This window comes from Puma concolor, chromosome C1, assembly GCF_028749965.1.
Source record: "Puma concolor isolate L17-30 chromosome C1, mPumCon1.1.hap2, whole genome shotgun sequence".
Classification (NCBI taxonomy): Eukaryota; Metazoa; Chordata; class Mammalia; order Carnivora; family Felidae; genus Puma; species Puma concolor.
The window spans coordinates 166,317,087-166,341,344 of record NC_141674.1 but is presented as its reverse complement, the minus strand read 5'-3'; the positions used below and the strand labels follow the sequence as shown (position 1 = coordinate 166,341,344).

Below are 24,258 nucleotides of genomic sequence, written 5' to 3'. Positions count from 1 at the left end.
AAAAGCCATTCCTGGCACCAAACAGCCAGCAACAGCACCTTTAAATAAACGTAATGGACACCATATGCTAACTAACTTGGATGTAAATTAGACAATAAAAAAAATTTTTTTAAAGGAAAAAAAAAAGGAAACGTAATGGGGACTCAGTCCCTTGTGTATACCTCATGTAGCCATAGCCAGTGACTGAGAATCTTGTGTAATGAGGGTACAATTCAGGAGGTGACCATCCAATGCAACACTACAAGGGACAGGAACATTCAGAGTGTGCAGAACAGGTAGAGGAAGGCTAGAAAACTTGGGTGACTGAGAAGAAGAAATGGGTGGGATGGAAATGGAAATAACTCTTGGCCAAGAAAAGGAATTATAAGAAACCCGTATGTATTTTAAAACATGGCCATGAGTCCTTTGATGCCCTTCTTATGAAGACATAGGGGTCTATGCCTCTTCTGTTGAATTGGGACAGGCTTGTGACTGCTTTGGCCAAAAGAATATTATGGAAGTGATGCTATGTCACTTCTGAGGCTAGGTCACAAAAGACATGGAACTTCTACCTCTCACTCTTGAGCCCTGAGACTCTAGGCAAGAAGTCCTATTACCCTGAAGCTGCCATACTGGCAGGGTCATGTTCAAGTGCTCTGGCTGATAGTCCCAGTGTTACAGCCACTTGCCTTCCCCTATAAGGTGCCAGACATGTGATTGAGGCCATCTGTCAGCTGAATGCAGCAGCATGATCACCGTCAACATCATGTGGAATAGGTGAATCACCCAGCTGAGCCCAGCCCAAATTCCTGATAGACAAAATCATCAACAACAGATAAGTGGAATCCCTAAGTATGAATTCATAGTTTGTTAACCATTTCTATTCACTGACCTGGCAGAATAATTGCATGTGGAACTTTGGGGCAGATGTCGAACGACAAAGGTCTCCATTGTGAGTGGGATTATGAGATCTCAGAATATATGCACAGTTTTATGGAATGACACTGGTTATATGGGAAAACAATCTGCCTGGAGAAGGAATGGATTGTGAAGATTGTGTCTCAAGTTCTGGGCTAGATCTTTGTGGTTTGGATTCTAGTTTTAGGTCTCCTACTGACACACTGCCAGAACTTGGGGAAGTTCTATGGCCTTGTTAATACTTGCTAATAATACCTGCTGTACTTACCACCTAGGGAACGAAACGTGGCCTTGAGAAAAACATGAGCTAGTATGTGTGAAAGTAATTTAAAAAATAGGAAGTGCTACAAAAATGTATTACTTCTTTGTTCATTTGTAGATCTTCACTGATACTGCTGCTCAGCACTTATCACACTGTATTCCCTACTCCTTGTACCAAGAATAGTACAAAGCTCAGAATAAGTGCTTAATGAATATTTGTTGTAAGGCTTCTTAGACTTAATGCTAGATAAGGCAGACTGGAGAAAATTTAGTTGGACACTAGTGCAGATTTTTTTTGTAATGTTTGTGGTATAAAAACCATTAGAGATAAACCATTCCCATCCATCTTAATTTTCTAATGCACTCAATAGAATACCATATGTTTGAGCTTGACAAATATTAGTAAAAAGTCAGATGAGATCTGTCATCCAGAGGTTGTAGTAGGTATAATACTTACCAGTTCTGCCTTAAAGTAGAAAGAAGCATGGTAGGAGAGAAGGATAAAAGGAAGACATAAAGAGGTGCATCATCTCAATGGTTAATAAGACAGCATTGTCCAGATGTTTATGGCCTGGAAACCAACCTGCTAGAAGCACTGAGTGTCCTTTACTGACAGGGAAATGCCTGCATGCCCTGAAGGGTTACACAGGAAGTTCCCAGGCTGGTACTGCCCTAGTTCAGTTAAACAATCACTGTGAGCCTCTTCTGTTCCAGACCCTGCTCTGGCTGCTCAGGAGTATAGACATGCCAAAGATGCGATCCCTTCCCGTGGGAGGCTTATAGTCTGATGCGAGGACGCTGCCTTCAAGTTGTTTGCGAACTTAGTCTGTGAAAGTGTTTCAGACGCCCTCCTTCCTCTGCCCAACACTTTCTTCCTTTTAGGATTTGGGAAATCTACTTGTAACAACAGAAAGCCACGGTGAAGTTGCACAGATATGGAAAGCCCTCCATGTCATTTTCTTTTTTTTTTTAAATTTTTTAATGTTTATTTATTTTTGAGAGAGAGAGAGAGAAAGTGGGAGAGGGGCAGAGAGAGAGGGAGACACAGAAACCAAAGCAGGCTCCAGGCTCTGAGTTTTCAGCACAGAGCCCAATGTGGGGCTTGAACCCACAAACTGTGAGATCATGACCTGAGCCGAAGTCCGGCACTTAACTGACTGAGCCACCCAGGTGCCCCCCATGTCGTTTTCTTAATCATTTTTGGCACGCAGTTCTTCCTTTATAAGGGAGAGATCATAGTTTCTTTACTATGTCTGGAGTAATTAAAACAAAACACCCAGAATGCATCTAGAACTCTGCTGACAATGTCAGCCAGGTTAAAAATATCTTTTTCATAATCTCTCTTTTTCTTTCAAAGGTATTAAAGCATTCTGTCTGCCCACACATTCTGTAACTTGTGCAGCCCTTACAGGGATTAGGGTTAGATTTCTATCGTTTGACCCTGTTCCTTACCTCTCTGCAGAAATGGGGCCGTGAGTGAGAAGAGTCACTGGTATTGCAAGATGTAGAGAGTATCTAAAGACTTCTCATTTCTGAATAGCTCTACCTCTGATCATGCCTGAAATTCCATTACAAATCTATTTCTTGAAAGTATTTGGTTTTTATACTCCCTATTAAGATGCAAAATTTCTAAGTCCAAAGGAGACAGTGTAAGTAGTGGAAATGAGAAGAAGCTTTAAGCCATATAGACCTGAGTTTAAATACCAAATCTTCTGCTTTGCTGCCTTGGGAAAGTTATTTAACCTCTCTGAGCTTCAGTTGTTTCATTCATAAAATATCTTGGACGATTGTTATAAGGCATACAAGTAATGTATGCAAAATGGTAGACAGTCAATGAATGGTGGTTGTTGTTCATGAGCCATTACATCAGCTAATCGAAACTACCCTAGGGTAGGTGCTCTGGGAGGGAAGAGTCAACCAGAATAGTAAAGAGGGAGAAAAAGGAAGGTAGGAAGGCCTTCAAAATATATCCTGAATCACAGTTTATTTAGAGCAGGGTATCCATGAATTTGGATGGGGAAAAAAAACAGAAGTCTTTATTTACACTAAACTCTAATTGAAATGTAACATTTTCTTTTATTATATATATAGCCAACAAACGCCAACAATATTGGCAGTATCTATGAATCATCACCAAATTATACATATTTTATAACATATTACAGTTGTTGCAGGTATTTCAAAATATCATTTACACTAATTACTACTTTATATATTTTTAAGTGTTTATTTATTTATTTTTAGAAAGAGAGGGAGAGAGAGTGAGCAGGGGAGGGGCAGAGAGAGAGAGCCAAGCAGGCTCCACTCTATCAGTGCAGAGCTCGACACAGGTCTCAATCCCATGAACTGCAAGATCATGACCTGAGCCGAAATCAAGAGCCTGATGTTTGGCTGACTGATCCATCCATGCACCCCATAACTACTTTAAAATTATGATAGATATTATTCCAGGATAATATGCTTATCCTGCTATTTAATACATTTGTTAAAAAGCACATATATTACTATGTCACAAAATTGCTTTTAAAAATATTTTGATAACAGTCTTTTAAGATATTTATCTGCTTTTGCAATGTTACTCATTTGTTTTATGTATTCTGAGAAGAGGTCTATGTAATCACCTCCCAAAGAATTGAAATGGGGATCCTAAAGAGATATTTGCACTCCCATGTTAATTGCAGTACTATACACAATAGCCAAGATATGGAAATAACCAAAATGTCTATTGGTGGATGAATGGATAAAGAAAATGTGGTATATTTATGCAACAGAATATTATTCAGCCTTAAAAAAGAAGAAAATCCTGCCATTTGAATTGAATGGATGGGTGGATTGGGTGGGCATTATGCTAAGTGAAATAAGCCAGAAACAGAAAGACAAATACTATATGATCTCACTTACATGAGGAATCTGAAATAGGGTTACAGAAGCAGAGGGTAGAATGTTGGGTAACAGAGGCTGGCAGTGGAGGAGATGGAAATGGGAGATGGTGATCAAGAGGCACAAAGTTTTGGTTATGCAAGATGAAGAAGTCCTTGAGATCTACTGCACAGCATAGTGCCTATAGCTAACAGTCCTGTACATACATCATACATCAAAATTCACTAAGAGGGTAGACCTTATGTTACATGTTCTTTTTAAGTGTATAATGCAATACAAATGTTCTTTTTAAGTGTATTGTACACGTAAACAATTTTGTTAAAAGGTACATCTCATGTTAAGTGTTACCACAATGAACAAAAAAGTATACAGCCACACTGGGGAAAAAAAAAAAAGAAGGATTCACCAGATGACCAAAAGGGCATGGGATGAAAATTTTTTAAATTTTGTCTAGAGCAAAAGCCAACTGGCTAGTGTAGCTAATCAGAGCCATCAGGAGTTTATCTCCTTTTCTGAGGTTTGTTGATAACAATAGACATTCTCATCATTCCAGCCTTCTATAAAGAAAGCAAAGGGAATTGGAGATATCTCTACCTCTGCCTCTACATGTATCTATCTTTATCTATACATCTAAGTACTTTTTCTTCTTATCTTTACATCCAACAGTGGTCACTGTGGACAAAAAAAAAAAAAGAGAGAAATGTGTCACTGGAATGCATTACAAACAAAGTTAAAAAGAAAGGTTGCATTCTGGAAAACAGTGAGGAACTTCCTCAAAAACCTAAAAATAGTAGTACCATATGATCCAGTAATTCCACTTCTGGGTGTTTCCTCGAAGAAACTGAAAACACTATTTGAAAAGACATATGCACCCCTGTGTTCATTGCAGCATTATTCATGATAGTCAAGATATGAAAGCAACCTAGATGTCCATTGATGAATGACTGGATAAAGATGTGGTGTATTTACATGATGGAATATTACATAGCCATTAAAAATAAGAAAATCTTGCAATTTAGGATAACATGAACGGACCTAGAGCGTGCTATGTTAAGTGAAATAAGTCAGACAAAGACAAATACTGCATGATTTCATTTATATGTGGAATCTAAAAAACAAAGCAAACAAATAACAAAAACCAGAAACAGACTCATAAATACAGAGAATAAATGGGTGGTTTCCAGAGGGGGAGGGGATGAGGGAATGGGAAAATAGGTGAAGGGGATTAAGAGGTACAAACTTCCAGTTATAAAATAAATAAGTCATGGGGATGACAAGTACAACATAAGAAATATAGTGAATGATATTGTAAGAATTTTGTATGGCCACAAATGGTGACTAGACTATGGCTATCATTTTGTAATGTCTGTAAATGTTGAACCACTATGTTGTACGCCTAAAACTAATATTAAATGTCAACTGTACTAAAATTAAAAAAAAAAGAGACTAAAAAGAAAAGTTGCTACTTTGTTTGGCCTTGAATATCATATCTATCTCTTTTGAGTGGGAAGGAAATATTAAATTAGTCCAACGGGGAGATGGGGAACAGAATGAGTTCATTATATTTTTATGAAACAGTTGAGATATCCAGTCTGTTCTTCCTGGTCCCCTCATCTGTAAGATGGTCGAATTATTTAGGAAATATTTTGGGGACTTTATGCCTGGCTCCCACAGTTTCTCCCTCTTCTTTTCTGTTTTTTTTTCAGGTGTGTTTTAATTTGTGGGGGCTGAAAAGGATACTGAACACTAGTGACCAAGGACTCTCAAATGCTATGACTGAGAAGGCAGTAAAGCAAGGTAGGGAGAGTGAGGTATGGAACTGGGTGCAGAGAGAGGGGGAAAGAGAAGATACCAAGAAAATTCACGAGCACTCTGACCTGGAAAGAACCAGCTTGACTAGTGGCATCAGTCTTATTTTTTTGCTCATATACTCCATGAAAGAATTCTGCAAGGTTCTTTTTGAGTTGACATCTAAAATTTTTTATCATAAATTTAAGTAGTTGGAAAGTACGTATTAGATAATGTCCTGAATATCATATCTGTGATTAAAATATATTTTCATCAAAACTTTGGAGCTGCAGATTTAGCTCATTAACTTTATGGAGAGTGTCCATCACATAAATTAATTGGCAAAGCTAGTCCTTATTGTCAAACTGTTCTGCCAAATTGGACTTGCTTTATGTCAGAAAAAAAATCACTTCATTTTTTAATTCAAAGAAGGGTGTTAGCATGCAACCCTTTGAAATCTTCTTGCTCCTGAATTCTGACTCTTAAGAAGTGAAGGAAGAGCATCTCACACTCATTACATGCCAAATAAACTATAGAACATATAAAGTTAAAAAAAAAAAAAAGAGTGGAGGAAGAAAAGAAGGAAGTGAGGGGAAGGAAGAAGGAACAAAAGAGGCTCACAATGAGTTTTTCTCCTGCTTTCAATATGTTTCTGAATCTCTCTTGCCTTTCTCTCAAAGGACTGTCCCTCAGAAGGAAGCCATGGATGTTCTGACACCCCAGGACAACGCACCTGAGTAGGACCGTGGTGGGCGAAGGGTATGCTTTCCTTGCAAAGTAGAAAGAGAACTACTGGGGGAAAAAGTCCTTGTGGCATGATCTTAGACAAATTAATTTCAGAAAAGAGGACTGAAGATTTAGCAGTTGATTCCCCAAAGTTATCGCTTCCTTTGGAAAGTCTTCATGCACCAGGGCAAGTGTACCTGTACCTCAACTTAAACACCCCTGAACTAGTTCAGCTCCATCACACTTATTGCAATTTGCCCCCAGTTCGTCTTGATATTAGTGGTGGAGACCAGAACAATCTACTGATCCTGAACTCTTTCCACCACTACATCTGCCACTGCCCCAGCGTGCCTATCAGAATCCATATGGGTGGGTTCAAGCACTGTCGTCCCCTCCAATTAACCAAAGTTAGTGAATGATGATGATGATGATGATGATGATGATGATGGTGATGGTGATTATTTTTCTCTGTAAACTCCACATGGTAAACCAGCCTTTTTGGTTTCACAAAACATGAATGCCCTGACTCTTTCTTTCTTTCTTAAAAAAAACAACAAAACACTGCCTTTGTTCTTGTGATCCCGCTGAGAAGGAGGGGGAACTTGACTTCCCATTTCCACGCAGTCCTTGTCATTGAGCAGCAGTGGGGAGTAACACCCCTTCAAAACACAGGAGTCGTTTATGTTTGGCACGCTCAGAGGGAGAAAAGCTGAACAGATAGATCTCTTCCTTCAAGCCGTGCCTCTACACCCCACTGGAGTGGGAATGGGAGGTCCCATCAGTGTGGTTGTTGGGCCAATTGCATTTTCCCCCATAGGCATGAATTTGCATGGAAATTGCTGCTTTGTGTTGGCAGGACTCTTCTAAACATTTCACCCAAAGAATTATACCCACCATGGGAGTTTGCCCTCTGGGTTGTATCTCTGTTGGACCAGGAAAGTGAAATTCCTCCGCAAGAAAGGGCTTGCCTCAGGAATTAGCAGCAGAACACTCCAGCAGATTTCATCTGTCTCCTGCGTTGTCTGTGTCCGCGGCCTGAATGGTGGTGTGGGGGTCGTGGGGCTGAAAGGTGGGTTAGGGTTTTGATCTTGCCTTAGGGACTGGAGGAAGTATTAAAGTATTTCCCCAAATTGTCCCCAATGGGCAGGCAAAGGTCCAGAGTATGCTCCAGGGTTGCTGGAGGAGTGAAGTAAGAGGACAGTAGGAAAGAAATCCAGGCAAAATTGTGCAGTGGCCGCCCAGTCTCTCTTCTCAGGTTCCTCGTCCCTTCCTTGTGGGGACTCCCACTGACTTCATGGCCCCTATCTTTCCTCACTTGCCTCTTGCTTTTTCAGGAAAATGCCTGACACCTGGTATCTACCCCTCAGGATGGACTGATGTTTGCCGATGCTTTTCCCTGGGGAACAGTCTCCCGCACTTCCATGGTGGAATGAAAAACTTGGCCTGAGGTTTTAGCCATCGTGAACAGGTAGGGAAGTTTTTCATTTTAATTGTTTTTTTTTTTTACTAAATCTTCAGCATATAAGTGATCACCTACTCTCTCTTGATGCAAGATTGGCCCTGTTTTTGACATCTTCTTTCTGTGAAATGGCCAGAACTCAGGACGAATCCAGGAAATGTGGGATGAAAACACCTCTCAGTGTTGGCATAGAGTTTCATTGCTGAGGTGCTAGGTAAATATCTGCAGAATTCCCTCAGAGAGCTTCCAGTCACAGTCATGGTTCCTCAGACAGGTTAGAACCCCCAGAAAGTCCAAAGGGGCTTCTGGAACCACTGTCAGCTGACTCCAAAGAGAGAGGACTGGAATGTTAGCATGTTTACGTTTGTGGAGAGGAACTGGGGGGCCTCTGGGAAGTGGTTGAACAGGAGAAGCTGAAGCAACCCTTTCACCTCAAGAATTTAAAGAGAAAAAGACCACATATGTATGAGGCAATATCAAATAGGAATAAAAAATAAATTCAAGTATGAACCTTTGAAATATTAATACATCTAAAGTGGCTTCAGGAGACAGAGGAGTCTACTAGGTGGTTTTTAATGCCAGGTTTAAAAATTTTTACTCATTTTGATTTTCCATAAATTGCTGTGTTTGATCCGAGGGGTTGGGTCTTTTTATATAATCATGAAGTGGAATTTTGCTAAAAGGACAGCATTAGCGAAGGGAGCAAGGGTTTGGATGGAAGGATTAGGATGATGTGAGCCAGCACAGAAGAGGAGAAGGCAGAGAAAAAGCAGTAAGAGCATGTAAAGAAAGAAGAAGCTGACCTTGATTTTTGGGCACCACGCAGGGGTTGCAAACTGTCAGTCTTTAGGTCACACCTGCGTGTCAAGGGCACATGTAGTTTAAAAATAGGTAAAGATTGCCAATAACATTTCAAAACTGGCAGACTTCACATGAAAATCTGGGTTTTTGAGTTCTCTGGGAAAATCAGAGGAGCTGGCAACACAGACCACAATCCTATGTGGTAATAAGTGGGGTAAACTGAGAAGTGGCTGGCTCTTTCTGCTGGGAAGGAACACTACAGTTTGCAGGTGTACTCCTGATTGTCACACTCCAGATCACCTCACTCATTTACATCACCTGCTCTGCCTGTGTGGCACTTAGTTTGTAAGCTCTGGACTCAGACCGTCTTGGCTGGGGGAAGAGAGACTGGGCATTGCCTGGCTTCCCGAGGGAATTGCTGGTCTCTGCTGATGTTCCTGTTGACTCCTCTGGTCAAAGTCATCAGTGTAAAGGACATCGACACTGGCTGCTCTACCTTGCTTTCATCACGACCTGCCAGGCCAGGCTACCTTTTCCAAGCATAGCTCTGTAATACAGAACCTTGGGCTGGAGTCTCTGGAAGGCTGAGCCTTTAAATGAGGGAGGGTGTGGGCATGGGCTGTGTTGCTATACAGTATGTAAACCAATTTTGGAGTCAGCCTCTAGGGCACTGGGTGGCCTGAGTCAACAACTGTTATTATAACTCCCCAAGTACCTCCCTCTGCTCGACACCCCTCGCCACCTTCTTTACATCTTCTATACTCCTGTGGTGTTGCTTGTCTTTCCATGTTTAGTCCATTAAATTATCATAATTAGGGACAAACTAATAAAATGCTAATGGGTACAGAAAAATAAGCAAATGGTACGTAACATCAGAGTAAGCAGTGAATAGTAATAGAGTATAATGTCAGGGGTACTCTCTGCATTGACTGGAGAGGAAAGGCAGGAAAGATATTCTGTTGAGCATTAAAGGGATGGAGTTGTAGTCATTTAGAAAAACGTCTTCAAAAAAGAGGTCATACTACAGTTGAGTTGGTCAAGGGCTGCTGCTGATGTCTATGGATCTGAGAAGGCAAAGAGTGTGCATCACAGTGGGGTGTTAGAAAGCTAGGAAGACGTGTCATGACATCTTGGAGGGCCCATGTGGACAGCAGCCATGAGCTCTGTTGGACACGCTTAAGATCAGAAACTGGAGGGGCATCTGGGTGGCTCAGTTGGTTAAGCATCCAACTCTTGATTTCTGCTCAGATCATGATCTCATGGTCCAGGTTCATGAATTCGAGCCCCATGTTGGGCTCTACGCTGACAGTGCTGAGCCTGCTTGAGATTCTTTCTCTCCTTGTCTCTCTGCCCCTTCCCCCACCTCAAAATAAATAAATAAACTTTTAAAAAAAGCAGAAACTGGAAATGGCGCTTTAGGGAAAGGACTTTTCCAACTTAAACACAAATACTGAATTAATAATTTTTATAATAATTAATGTACCAATGAGGCTGTGAGATGAATAATTTTTCTGAACTTTAAATAGTTCCAGAAGTGCTGTGAAAGGCAAATATGTAAATTATGTAGTATTCCAAGAGAATAATGCATCTGAGAAATGCGTCTGAGAATACACAGATATGAATGAGGTGAAAACTCAGACCCACATGCCTTGTTTACTGAGACATTTTATTTTCACATTCATGATGCTATGAATTCCATTATTTGGAATTGTTCTTTATCTGTTTACTGAGGTAGAGTTGACACAAATGTTACATTAGTTTCAGGACATTATTATTGTTTTAAATGAATATATTCCTGTTCCTCTGCATAGTAAGACGCATTGGTCCTCCCTTACAGCAGAGGCCCATAATGGGTCAGGAGGCATTTCAGGAACTAAGATTACCCTGTCCAGGACACCCAAATTCAAATCCTGTATTTACAATTTACTAGCTGTTAATCTTGGTGGATATTTATCTAAACACTCTAACCTAATTTCTCAAATGAAGATAACAATACATAGTACTTTGGGCTGCTGTGGAGGTTAAAGATAAATGTATAAACCACACAGTTTAATGTATGGGACCTAGTTAGTCTCAATAAATACTGACTTTTTATTATAATGGTAACAATTTGTGTTGCTATTCCAGAAACTGCTTTTGGAAGGTCCCAGATTCTCTTATGAGCCTATCAAGCTGTGTAGCATGAGACAAAGTGAGACTATGAGCACAGATGTGACTGCTGCCACCAATTTAATATCTTTTGACATCATGTCACCTTTGCAAAGCATTCATGACACTTACGTTTACTGAAGAACCCTAGTGGGTAAAGGTAGTGAAGGGAAAAGCAGAGATGGATATTTAGCACCAGGACTGCGATATCAAACAAGAGAGAAGACAGAGGCTCTTTGCAGCTCTCTAGGTGTACCTGGTAGAGAAGGAAGGCAGGAGAGAGCTGAGGTGCTGGGGGCTCCCCTGCTGATTGTGCTGGGGGAGTGGCAGCCTTGAATCCCTTACTGTGGTCTGAACTTCTACAGCCTAGAAGCTAAATAAGCCTAATTAAGCAAGCAGGCAAGCAACTTTTGCAACTGGGGGAGCTGGAAGGGAACCCATTGGCTGGGGGAGCTTTAAAAGAAAGAGACCAGGGAAGTGGCAGTAGCCTTGGCTGTGGCCAGCACTAGCTGTTTACATGTTCTCTTCTCCAGCATCAGTGGTGACTAGGGAAGGGCAGCAGGAGGAAACAGTCTAGAGCAGTAACACCTGCTGAAGTCAGTGGCACCTGACCCCCCAGTGAGAACGGCTCCAGCCCACGGGGAGGGAGGTGCTGAGGTGTGCTCTGTGCTGGTGAAGGAGACTTCCCCAGGCCCCTTTGAACAGAAATTTCTTCTAATGGTAGTAGATTTTCTTCTAACCAAATTTCTTTGTGATTCATGTGGGCAATATGCTGCAAGTGGGGGAGTTGGTGCAGCTCATTGGGCAGTCTAAATTTCCTCAGCTTTCTGAATGGTGCTTAAAACGTGAAAATGCTGACCTGACCCGCTAAAAGGTGCCCTGAGAATCAAGTACAAGTATTAGAATGGACATACTTTTGAGATTTGTCGGGTACTGAGAGCTGTATTGGCTGGTCACCCCTCTCCTACTTTCCCTGCCTCCGTCTCCTCTGCTTCACTATAAATGCAGTGATGATTCCCACCTGTGAGTTCAGACCAGCTCCAGTACCTGGGTCCAACTGGAGGGTGGGGGAGGGGAAAGAATATAATCTAGATTATTAAGAAACTCCCTCCCACCGGAAGCAGGTGTATCTCCACGGACTCACATTGAGGAGTGCAAAGTGCGACTTCTGGGCTTCTGTGTCCTTCTCTCCTAGGGTGTGCTTGTATGTTCTCAGTTTGTCCCAGCAAATTCATTCGCCACGCGTGTGCGTCCTGAGCTGTGCTCTGAGGGCTGTCTAGTGTATCCCCTCCCATCCCCTCTGCTGCATCTGGCCACGGAACAGAAGACAAGGATGTGTCTGTGTGCGCCTGGGCTCACTCCCTGCCCGGCCTGCGTTGGCAGTGGCTCTGCTCCTCCTTCAGGGGGCGCACCTTCTGTTTGGTGGCCCTCTCTTATAGCCACCCCGACAGCTCTCTATGTCAAAACCCCCTGAGAGACAATTCCCACAGGCCCCTTGCCCTTGACCCAGCAGGCCCAGTGTTAACTCCTCCCTCAGCCTCACTTGGCAGCACAGTGGGTCCCAGGTCAGTTTTCTTTAACCCCGTCCCCTCCGTTGAAAATACTCTCTTCATGAAACTCTCCATTTCCCTTTCTTGCATGCATCTCTTTTCTTCCAGGACCACGACTATCCATCACCTGAGCCCTGGGAGCCCTAGATGTGGTTCCCCTAGCCACAGGGTTATCTGCCTCCACCGTCTCTGTCAGTCCAGGGGCTAGCTGCCTAGTTGCTCTTCTGTAAACCAAAGACTGCTTGCCTGACCTGTGTGCAGTCCCTCCCCCGGGGTGTTGGCTGCTTGTGCAGAACTGTACAGACAGATCTCCTACAGCTGCCGCTGAAGCCCTCAGACCCCTAACACTCGATTGCCATCTGCTTCTCTAGAGGTTCCCTGCCCTGCAGATCAGATCAGACAGCCTCACACCCATCTCAGTGCCCTCATCATAAGGGCTGAGACCACTGCACCCGCTCCTCCGTTGCATGCCTCCCCGCCCCCCACCCCCAGCCTAGTCTAGCCCCCAGTCTGTCTTCTTCCATCCAACTATTTCTCCTGCCCCCTGCCCTCCCTTGTCTTAGTGAGCCTGTGTCACCAATGGCATGAACCCACCTCCCCTGAGCTGTGAAGGAGAGCTGTCTTCCCGAGGCTTCCCACTGAAATAACACAGGCAGAGTAAGAGCTTTGCTGATGCAAAAACTGACCTCTGAAACTGCCCTTGAATTTGGAATGAAGATTTAAGAGGCAGAGCTGAAGAGTTAGACTGTCTTTCTCAAAAATCTGAAGCATTTTCCAGGGAGAATACGCATATCATATTTTACATCACCTTGATTTGGTATAATAGTATGTGTTTCTGAAAATATTTTCCTGAAGTTTATAGAACCAAATAAAAATGTATAATAAATATAAAAGTATAAATGTGTACATATAGTAGTCTTTTACAGTATACTGTTAATGTATATTTTCTCCTTATCCAAGTATGATTGTATGATTATGTGCTTTTAGTCAATGAAAGCTACCAGGGCAAACTATACTGTACCTTCTCAGCTAAGGAGCATTAGCTCACCACACTGCATCTGTGGTCAGCAACGAACCCTCCACCTCCCTAACTTGAGTGGAGGGTATTCATCAATGCCTGTGTTTACTTTGTGCCACTTAATCTAAAGAATATGTTTAATCTCTAATTGATGATATAAAGCCACCAAGGGATAGTTCTGGACTTGCTGCAAAGAAACACAACATCCTGGGTGTTTGTGACTGGAGGAAATGTCAAGTAAGTGGTTGGGAATGAACAGTCAGTTAGGGATGGGTGAGAGGCCTTTGCCATCTTGAGGAAACTCAAAAACATTCCTGTAGCCTGGGAGGGTCATCCAAAAATGATAGCCATGGTAGCTGGAAGAAACAAGGTAAGAGACTTCTCATGACTTGAAGGTGGTTGAAGAGAACGAAGGGAGGATCTGTCTGTGGATGGTGACATTGGTATGTTATTCCTTATTCTATAAAGAGACTATGCTCTAAGCACCGGGTCCAGCCACCCTGCCCGTTTCCAGCATGGTACCCAACCTCTGTGCTAAAAAGACTCTAGGAACCATTTCTTTTCTGCTCTTTGTTACAGTTACCCTGAATATATTCTGGTAAATGAAACAAAGGGAAAAAATGGACTTTCTATCTAGAGCTAGCTACAGCTATGCAAAAAAGGCCAAACAATGCTAGCTACAGCTTTGCAAAAGAGGCCAAAATAAGCAGCTGTCATGCATTTATCAAATTCAGGACTCTCTCAAGTATTAAATCAATCCCATCAAAACAGTTTTATTGCTGATGGATGAATGGATTGAAGTAGATGTATAGCTTTAAAAGGGCTTGCCATTTGGAGTAGAAAACTTGCTGTGAGGCCCAGTGGCTTGGTGCCACTCTCTCAGAGCCCAACAGTATTTACTGAGTAGGTTCCAATTCTGTTGCTCCTGGGCTTACTTTTCTGAATTGTGCTATTTTAAGAGTATTCTATTTTCCAAGAACTTCATTTTTTTTTTTTTTTTTTTTTTTTTTTCAACGTTTATTTATTTTTCGGACAGAGAGAGACAGAGCATGAACGGGCGAGGGGCAGAGAGAGAGGGAGACACAGAATCGGAAACAGGCTCCAGGCTCTGAGCCATCAGCCCAGAGCCCGACGCGGGGCTCGAACTCACAGGACTGCGAGATCGTGACCTGGCTGAAGTCGGACGCTTAACCGACTGCGCCACCCAGGCGCCCCCCAAGAACTTCAGATCAAATTCAGAACATTTCTGTAATTCTGGTGCATTGTAAATAGCCACGGTCATTCACTCAAAATCATTACATGTCTAGGCCAGTGCTTAACCCAGGTTAGTTTTTTGGTGACTATAGCAGAAGGAATAGTATCTGGGTCTAATTGTATTATAAATTATTTTACTGTTTCTCTAATTAGCAATTTGACTCTGTAAACATGGTGACACAGTGGAGTCTCTCATTGTAATTATTGCTGAAATTAAAAAAAAAATTTAGTGTTTATTTATTTTTGAGAGAGAGAGAGAGAGAGAAAGGCAGAGAGAGAAGGAGACACAGAATCCAAAGCAGGCTTCAAGCTCTGAGCTTCCAGCACAGAGCCCAACGCGGGGCTCAAACTCACGAACCGTGAGACCATGACCTGAGCCGAGGTCAGACACTTAACTGACTGAGCCCCTATTGCTGAAATTTAAATGGAAGGCCCTGTTTTATGTATAAAGACAAGCAAAGCGTAAGTTGTGTTTCTTTCCCGGAAACAATGATGAGTTTACATTGATCTACTTATTTTCTTTCACCTGTCTTCATGCTGTGTAGTAAGTGGCTGGGGTTTGTGAATTTATCTGGGACACAGTGGTTCAACCAAGTCTAGCAGCTTCAAAGAGCCAGGCTCTGTTCCCTTGATTTCTTGGGTCTCTAGGAGTGTTTGTATTTCCAAGGGACCGGCAAACTGAGTAGTAAACAACAAGTGGGCAACAAGAAACCAACTGTCACCTGTATGGTCATCTGTATGGAACAGCTTCTCGTTAGACCACTACACCTTCAGTATCTTTAAAAGGACATTCAAAGGACTTTTCTGAGGAACTTTAATGTGGGAATTAATTTGTGATAATGAGCAGAATTCCCCAGTATGAGAAGAATTCTTATAGCACATTTGTTCATTATGGAAGTGTTTCTTTAATTAGCTCAAAGAAACCAAAAGATTTAACCTCCCTACACTTGCTAATCACAGAAGCATGTTATTCAGAGTTGAGAATACTACAAAGTACTTGTCAGCTCCCTGAAGATAGGTAGAAGTGAGTGAATTTAAACAGAACAAGACAAGGGAAAGGGCTTTCTCATTGGAGAAATTGGTGGACGTTGAAATGAGCTACTTTTAGAAGACTATGGAGTTTTTTTTGGTTTAAAGACCTTTAAAAATAGGCATAGATCCCTATTGGTCTGTAGTTTATTTGATTTATAGACATAAAGGAATGGACTAGAGCAGTGCTTTTTTTAAAAGTTTGTTTGTTTATTTTTAGAGAGAGAGTGTGAGCAGGGCAGGGGCAGAGAGAGAGACGGAAAGAGAGAATCCCAAGAAGGCTCTGCACTGTCAGCACAGAGCTGGACACGGAGCTCGATCCGACAACCCACGAGATCATGACCTGAGCCAGAATCAAGAGTCAGATGCTTAACCAGCTGAGCCACCCAGGTTCCCCTAGAGCAGTACTTTTCAACTTGTGCTCAGTGAAAGGTTTCTCAGGGTTGGGTGGGAGAAGGTCAAGTGGAGGCTGGGATGAGCTGGTCAGACACAGGCACATGCCTCTTCTGTGAGGCATGTGCTACTAAACCCAGAAGAGATACAATCTTCATCTAGTTATTTAGTTCCAAACTTTAAACTCAGGCAAGGGATGATCAGGAAGCAAATATTAATGGCTATAAAGCATTGAAAATTCACTTTGGAATGAGAGCATTTCTTCTTTAAATATTGTGGCTAAGAGAACTCTCACCGAGTTTTAGTGTATGTACATTAGAGATCTCATACAAAGAGGTCACTGTGTGTGGCTTATAGTAGGAACTAAATAAATGTTGAATGAATGGGTGCAGAGGAAAGCAGATATAGCAAAACACATTTAGCTTATTTATTACTTGAATATTATTGGTGGAAGAAACATTGAACGTATTTGTTGTGTAGAAAAGGGGTCAACATATCTTTTGTTCTGTAAGTATTCAGTTTTGTGGGTCACTCTATCAATGTTACAACTACTCATTTCTGCCACTGTAGCATGAAAACAGCTACAGGTAATATGTAACTGAATGGACGTGACCGTGTTCCAATAAAACATTATTTGGAAAAATCAGCATCATGTCAGATTTGGTGGGGGGCCGTAGTTCGGTGACCACTAGTGTGGAGCACAGATATGATCAAACCTCTCAGCTTCAAGGTATTTTGTGGGTAATGAATAAGAATATTAGGTGTTAGGAGTGCCTCATTGGTTCAGTCAGTTAAGCGTCCAACTCTTGATTTTGGCTCAGGTCATGATCTCACAGTTAGAGCCCTGAGTTGGACTCTGTGCTGATTGCATGGAGCCTGCTTGAGATTCTCTCTCTTACTTTCTCTGCCTCTCCCTGATTGTGTGTGTGTGTGTGTATGTGTGTGTGTGTGTGTGTGCGTGCACACATGCACTGGCTCTCTCTCTTTCAAAATAAGTAAATAAACTTAAAAAAAGAATATTAGGTGTGAGTATCATCAGTAATAGTGGCTTATTGTTGGATCAACATTTTGTGTAAATTTCTATTTCAGGATAGCTGAATAGAAAGCAACTGCATGTATATGTGGACAAATGTTCATTTCATTTTGCTATCATTCAGCAAACTATTTCTTTCTCCTATTTAAGCTCCTGTAAGGTGCCTCTAATAATAGAATATTAGAAAAAATATGTATTTAACAGAATAAAAAGTCTTATTTATGAAAAGCTTTGTGTGCCATAGATGCAGAATTTTTAACCTATGGAATAGATTCCTTTTCTTTCTTTAAACAAAAATTTTTAAGCTTATTTATTTTGAAAGAGAGAGCACAAGTGGGGTGGGGCAGAGAGAGAGGAAGAGAGAATCCTAAGCAGGCCTTGCACCATCAGTGCAGAGCCTGACACTGGGCTTGAACTCATGAACTGTGAGATCATGACCTGAGTGAAAACCAAGAACCAGATGCTCAACTGACTGAGCCACCCAGGCACCCCTAATTCCCTTTCCTTAACACTGATAAAACCTTTCTTTAGGAAGGACCCAGTAGTAATGGAACCAGATAAAGTCAGTGTATTAGTGGTAGGCAATCCAACATGACCAAAATGCAAGATGTTGAACACAGCAGAAACAAAAATGGCTGACTCATAAATCGGCACGGATTTTGTAAATGTCTCATGTACTACAAAGCGACTCTCTTTATGGAAACCCTGACATATTTATTCTCGTCCTCTCTCTGTCTCTATCTCTATCTCTGTCTGTCTTTTCACACACACACACACACACACACACACACACACACACACACACACAGAATTTTGTATAATTACTGGCACTTTTAAAATATTTTATTATTATAGCATCTCAATACTTATATTGATTACAATAATTGCATTAGTTCAAATCATTTCAAATTTGAACTACTTTATAAGAAGATTAGGACATTAATTGTTTTGGAATTAGAACTGTAAAAGGAAGCAATCTTTATGCAGGGTGGATTTACGATATAATACTAATTATCTCATTAACCTTACCTGTAGAACCATTAACATGGTCAAAAAAAATCCAGGAAGTATAATATTTCAGTGCACAACATTTGTTAGAAAAACAATTTATAGCTAACTTGGAATAAATATCATTATGCAAATTCTTTTTTAAAAAATATCTGATAAGTAGCAAGAAGATAATTAATACAAACTTGCATGGTTGGATCTAGAAAATATCTGGAAATTTAGCAAACTTGGTCCTGGGATTTGTGTGGCCCTAAGTAAATCTTTTAGCCTTTACCTCAGATTTTCCACTTATAATGCAGGGTGTCATTTTTTAGAATCACAAATGTAAGATAATGAGAAATTAGGTGAATTTATCTGACAATAAGCTTTTATTTTTATTTTGTGTTATTTTTACTAATAATGTTCCTGAAACTCAGATGAAATGATTTGTTTATGGTCTCATAGCTCACCGGAGCTTTAGGGGTGCAGGGGGTGCTTTTCTATGCCAGTGTGGCCTGACTTTGACAAGAATGGGGATTTCTTGGTGAAAGCAGGTGGTCCAGGCTGGGGTGGTGAGATCATTTACTCAATAGTCTCATCCGGTTTCCCTCTGGCTCCACCATCTCTACAGTTCTCCCTGAATTCAGCCTTCTCTGGCAGAGCTGGAGAGACAGCGGGAGGTTCTGTCATAGCTGTTCATGTGAGGCTGGTGCCTTGGAGTCCATCTTAGAGAAACAGAAGCCGTTTCTGGCTTCTGTTCTGTAAAACAAGATGACGGTAAATAGGACGTTCTGGGAAACTGACGGTTCTGTTTCTTCCTTGTGTCTGGCACTGTGCTACTGCTCTCGGTTCTCACCAATTATGCATGCCCTGCACATTTTTTTAAAGGCTTAGACAAGAGCACAGCAACGTATGTTGTTCTCTAAGATAATGCACTTTCTTGGAGTAAAATCACCAGATTTTGGGTGAAGAGACCCGGTCCCAATTGTGGTTCTTCTACCCCAGATCTTCTATTATTTGCAGCCTTGGGCTCATCGCCTGGCCTCTGAGCCTCGCCTGTAAGGAGGGGATACTGCTATCTACCTTAAGGTATAGTGGTAACGAGAAAGAGAAATCCCAGCTCCACCATTTCTTAGTGGCAAGTGATGGAGGGAAAGTTACTCAACCTCTCAGTGCCTTGGTTTTCTCATCTATAAAATGAGGATAATTACATAATATCTACCTCATAGGGTTGCTGTGAAGATTGAGTCACTACATGTGAAACACTTAGAGCAATGCCTAGCACATAGCACGTATCAATATATGTTAGCTATTCCAATTACAGTTATAATATAAAACTGCTTTGAATAAAAGAACTAAATTAACGTAAATAATTATTTATTAGTGCCCAAATAAGAGTTGGCTTTAAATGCATTTCTCAGAGTGTGGGAATCCATCGATACTTGGTAGAAAGGACTTGTTCCAAATATTACATTCTCTCCATTTTCCTTTTCGTTTCTTTTTATTGTGGCTGATTTTTCTTCTCCTTATCTTCAATTTCTCTTCCATACTCTGGGAAATGAAAAGTGATCTTGAAGGGAGAAGATGAAATTCTTTCTACTCCTCAGAAAAAAGAGGCTATAAAACTGCAATATAATAATGCTAACAATAAAAATAATATGTAGTCAAATCTGCAAGCAGCAAAAACAAACTCAGCTCAGCTTTGTTTTTTGGTGTGGCTGATGAAAGCCTGCAAGTTTGTTCAGTGAGTTGTAGGAAGCAGAGCACAATTCAGGTTGTAAGGCATCCCTGCAGTCCAGTAAAATTGTTGAGACTGGGTGGGGGAGGGCTTTATCAAATGTTTCTCTTCCATGTATTTGTAAGTTTGAAATGACACAGGCTTATTAGGTAAATAGATTAAAAATGTGTTCCACTGTGAATGATCTATTGTCTGGGACAAATATTCTGCACATAGACTATTAGGATACTAATCTGAAGAGTGGGTGTTGTAAAGGCGGACAATGGTAAGGATGTGGGTTATGTGTTATTGAGGCGACTGGGTGGTGACTAGGAGGCATTTGAGTAGATTTCCTATAAGTTCCTCATGTGCTTCTGTCTGATTTACACAGCTGGCTCCTTGGAGGGGGACTCTGCAGGACACTGCTAGCTGTCTATAAATAACGAATGGTTCTACAGAGAGAAGAGGACTCTGAGACCACCAGATAGTGGTTGATATCCACTGCCACCTCTACCCCAATCTGTCTATTTCTGTCTCATCTATTTCTGTCTATCCATTATCTATCTATCCAACCATCAATCATCTGTTATCTATCTATCCATGTATATCAATCAATTATCTATCATCTATCACATTTATCTACCCATCTATTAACTATTTATGCATCCATCCATCATATGAATTATGTATGTATGTATGTTTGTATGTATGTATGTATCTATCTATCTATCTATCTATCTATCTATTACCCTTCCATTCATCTTTCCATCTATGATCTCAGATTAAATTGAATTCAAAGACACTGTTGCAGCGCACCTGGGTGGCTCAGTCATTAAGCATCTGACTTCAGCTCAGGTCATGACCTCACAGTTCATGAGTTCGAGTCCCACATTGGGTGACCTGGAGCCTCGCTTCAGGTGGGCATGAGCCCCGCTTCAGGTAAGCATGAACCCCACATCAGATAAAACACGAACCCTGTTTGTGAGCCCCACTTCTCTCTCTTTCTGCTCCTTGCATACTGGTGCCCTTTCTCTCTCAAAAAACAGAACAAAACAAAACAAAAAACCAAGACACTGTTGCAGGAATTGTCAAGAATCCACATTAAGTGAGGGGATACTGTCTTTTTTTTTTTTAATATGAAATTTATTGTCAAATTGGTTTCCATACAACACCCAGTGCTCATCCCAAAAGGTGCCCTCCTCAGTACCCACCACCCATCCTCCCCTCCCTCCTACCCCCCCCCCCCCCCCCATCAACCCTCAGTTTGTTCTCAGTTTTTAAGAGTCTCTTATGCTTTGGCTCTCTCCCTCTCTAACCTCCTTTTTTTTTTTTTTTTCTTCCCCTCCCCCATGGACTTCTGTTAAGTTTCTCAGGATACTAAGTGTCTTAATCCACATTAAGGACAAACTGTGAAATGGGTTTAGACAGTCTCAGTGGACTGGAATATCAATAGTTTAGTGGAGAAATCCCTCATCTGCAAATTAAGAAAGTCCTCATTAAAGCTATGTGACTTAGCTGATAAGAACAATTTCAGAAATTATACTGAGTTTGAGCAATAGTATACATATTTAAATTCCCCCAAGAATGTGTATATGCAGAGAAGAGCAACAATAGCCTATTGTACCCATAATCTGTGCATTAAGGAGCCCCTCAGTGCATGTTTACACAGCAGACCATGGCCTGACTTCAGTGGCAATGAGCTGTGGACTGAACACTCATTGAGGGCTCCCAGGCACTTTCCCTTGCTTGGTAGTAATAGTGCCAGTGGAACCGTTACATGTACTTAGGATCCTAGTGTAACAAGCAGGATGAAATGAATGCATTTCTGCCTTTACTGCTACAAAGTTGTTATTTTTTCCTTTAAAGGCTCATTTCTATTGGCATTAACTAAACACAAGAATTCCCAGAAATCTAACTTGAAAATGAGAGTTGAAATCTATGTGAACAATGTTATTCAGAATTGAGTCATGTTATAATATACTATATATCATGTATTGTCAAATATTGCTTTGGTCTGAAGACATAATTAATATAATCCAGCCATTAATAGTATGATATATGATCCAGGGACCTTAAATATAACAAAATGCAACTAATATTTATCTCTAATGTGCTATAATCTTTATTCACATCACAAAGCATTAACAAAGGGTATATTCTTTAATGCTACACTCCCAAGGGTTTATTTGAACTTTTTTTCTGGTTTAATTAGCTTATTCATTTTAATTAGAGTACAGTGCAACATTTACATGGTGTTTAATCTGAAAGCTAATCCTGTTTTCTTAAAAGATTAAGTACAGTAATAAATATAAAATAATGGTGGCTGTATCTCATAGGACTGGTACTTTGGCTACATGAACAACTTCTACTGGAAATTGAAGAAACATAGATTTTCTCTAGTATTCTTTCATTAAGACATAAATGCCACAAGAATGGTTTTCGAACTAATTAAGAGCTTCCACAAAAGCCAGATTCCTACCCTGCCCCCTGACTCATGGATGGTCATACTTTTTGGATTTGAGGAGGAACTCCCATCTGACAGCCTGTATTCGTGTGTTTAAGCTTTTCTTTCATGCCCCCGCTGAAATTCTCCCCTCTCATGCCCAGTGCGTCAGTGCATCCTGATGAGGGAGTCAGACCTTTTTATAGAGACAAGCATGTTTGGCACTGGCGTTTTTCCCCGGCCCAGCTCCTGCCTTTGCCTTTGGCAAATTCGTCACCCATGTGCGCAACCTGTATAGTGAGCACCCTGTCCCTCAGTTCCTTGACCTCCACATTGATAATGACTTTCTCTTCCACTTGGAAGTCACTCACTTCCATGGTCAGAATCTAGACTCGCCATGGCCATAGACTGCACTGCTTTGAAGTCCTTTACTCAAACGTGCTACTCTTCAACCCCTACTTCTTCTCCTTCCTGCTTCTGCTACAGCAGTACGTGGCTAAGACTTCTAGTCCATCAACTTCTCCACTTCCTCCTATCTTTAGTTTCTTCCCAATCTGCTTAAATTTCATGGTCATTTCAACCTCTTTCTTGCAAAGGCCGTTGGTCCCCTTGCCTGACTCATTCCGTAATAAAACTATATTGGATGACCCCAGTCATTCACTCACCTTCCCGGTGTCCATTCCCAAACAAAATCTTTCCCATCACTGTTCAAATGTGCATTTGTATCCCCTGCTTAAAAGAGCTCTCCCTTAGCTTCAGCTTCTCGTCAATGGCCTCTTTCATCGTGAAGAGTCCGAGAAGACTTGTACATACATAATTATTTCACTTCCTCACTTCTTATCTGCTCTCTGTCCAGTTCCAATTTGGTTTCACCCTCACCTCCCCACCAAAATTCATCTTACTAAGGTTGTCAATCACTTTCATGTTATCAAATTTAATTGACACTTTTTAGTCCACAGACCATCCTACCTCACAGCAGCATTTGTCAGAACTGTCAATTACTGCCGTTTTGAAACACTTTTTCTCTTGGCTTCAGCAACACATTTAACTTCTACTCCCTCCTTTCTTTCCAACTCTATCTTGGGAGCTTCTCCTCTTCTTCTCTCCGAACTCTATGTAGAATATCTCAGAAATTGGTCCCGGGCTCTCTTTTTTTCTCAGATTCTTGAGAAATTTCATTCAAAAGCTCCTAAAGATCAAAAGACCCATCTATTTGGAAAACACAAGTCCACAGAAAGACTTGTACATAAATGTTCATAGCAGCTTCGTTCACGGTAGCCCCAAACTGGAAACAACCCCAAAGTCCATCAATGGGTAAATGGATAAACAAATGTGTTATTTATATAATGGAATACTACTCAGCAACAAAAAAGAATGAAAAACTGCCACACACACCATGGATGAGTCTCAAATGCATTATGCTAAGTGAAAGAAGGCTGAATAAAGAGTATATACTAGATGATTCCATTTATTTAAAATTTTAGAAAATGCAAGCTGATCTGTAGTGACAGAAAGCCAATCAGCATTGCTTGAGGCTGTGGGAAGAGGGAGGGATGGACTGCAAAAAGAGCATAGGGAAACCTTTTGGGGTGATGGAAGTGTTTTGTATCTTTACTGTGCAGTGGTTTCATAGAGGTATACAGTAGTCAAAACTCAGGAAATTGAGCACATTAAATAGGTGCAATTTGTTATAAGTTATACCTCAATAAGGTTGGCTAAAATCTATCTGCTGACAAGGCTTGCATTTCTGTCTATAAACACAGATCTCTCTTATGAGCTTCAGACTGTGGATCCAAGTATTCATGTGATATCATAATTTTTATATTTCATAGTCATTTCAGACTCAAGTATAAACCTGAACCCCCAGGGTGCCT

The 24,258-nt window shown here is 41.1% G+C and overlaps 1 long non-coding RNA gene across 1 annotated transcript in view; it reads left to right on the top strand.

The window, feature by feature from the left end:
- The first annotated feature begins 2,209 nt into the window (after window positions 1-2,209).
- LOC147578558 (uncharacterized) overlaps window positions 2,210-24,258 on the top strand; it is a 60,861-nt gene continuing 38,812 nt past the window's right edge. The window contains exons 1-4 of the long non-coding RNA XR_015255338.1: window positions 2,210-2,748; window positions 5,745-5,835; window positions 6,507-6,585; window positions 7,887-8,020. This is a non-coding gene — a long non-coding RNA (uncharacterized LOC147578558). The remainder of the gene's footprint in view (window positions 2,749-5,744; window positions 5,836-6,506; window positions 6,586-7,886; window positions 8,021-24,258) is intronic.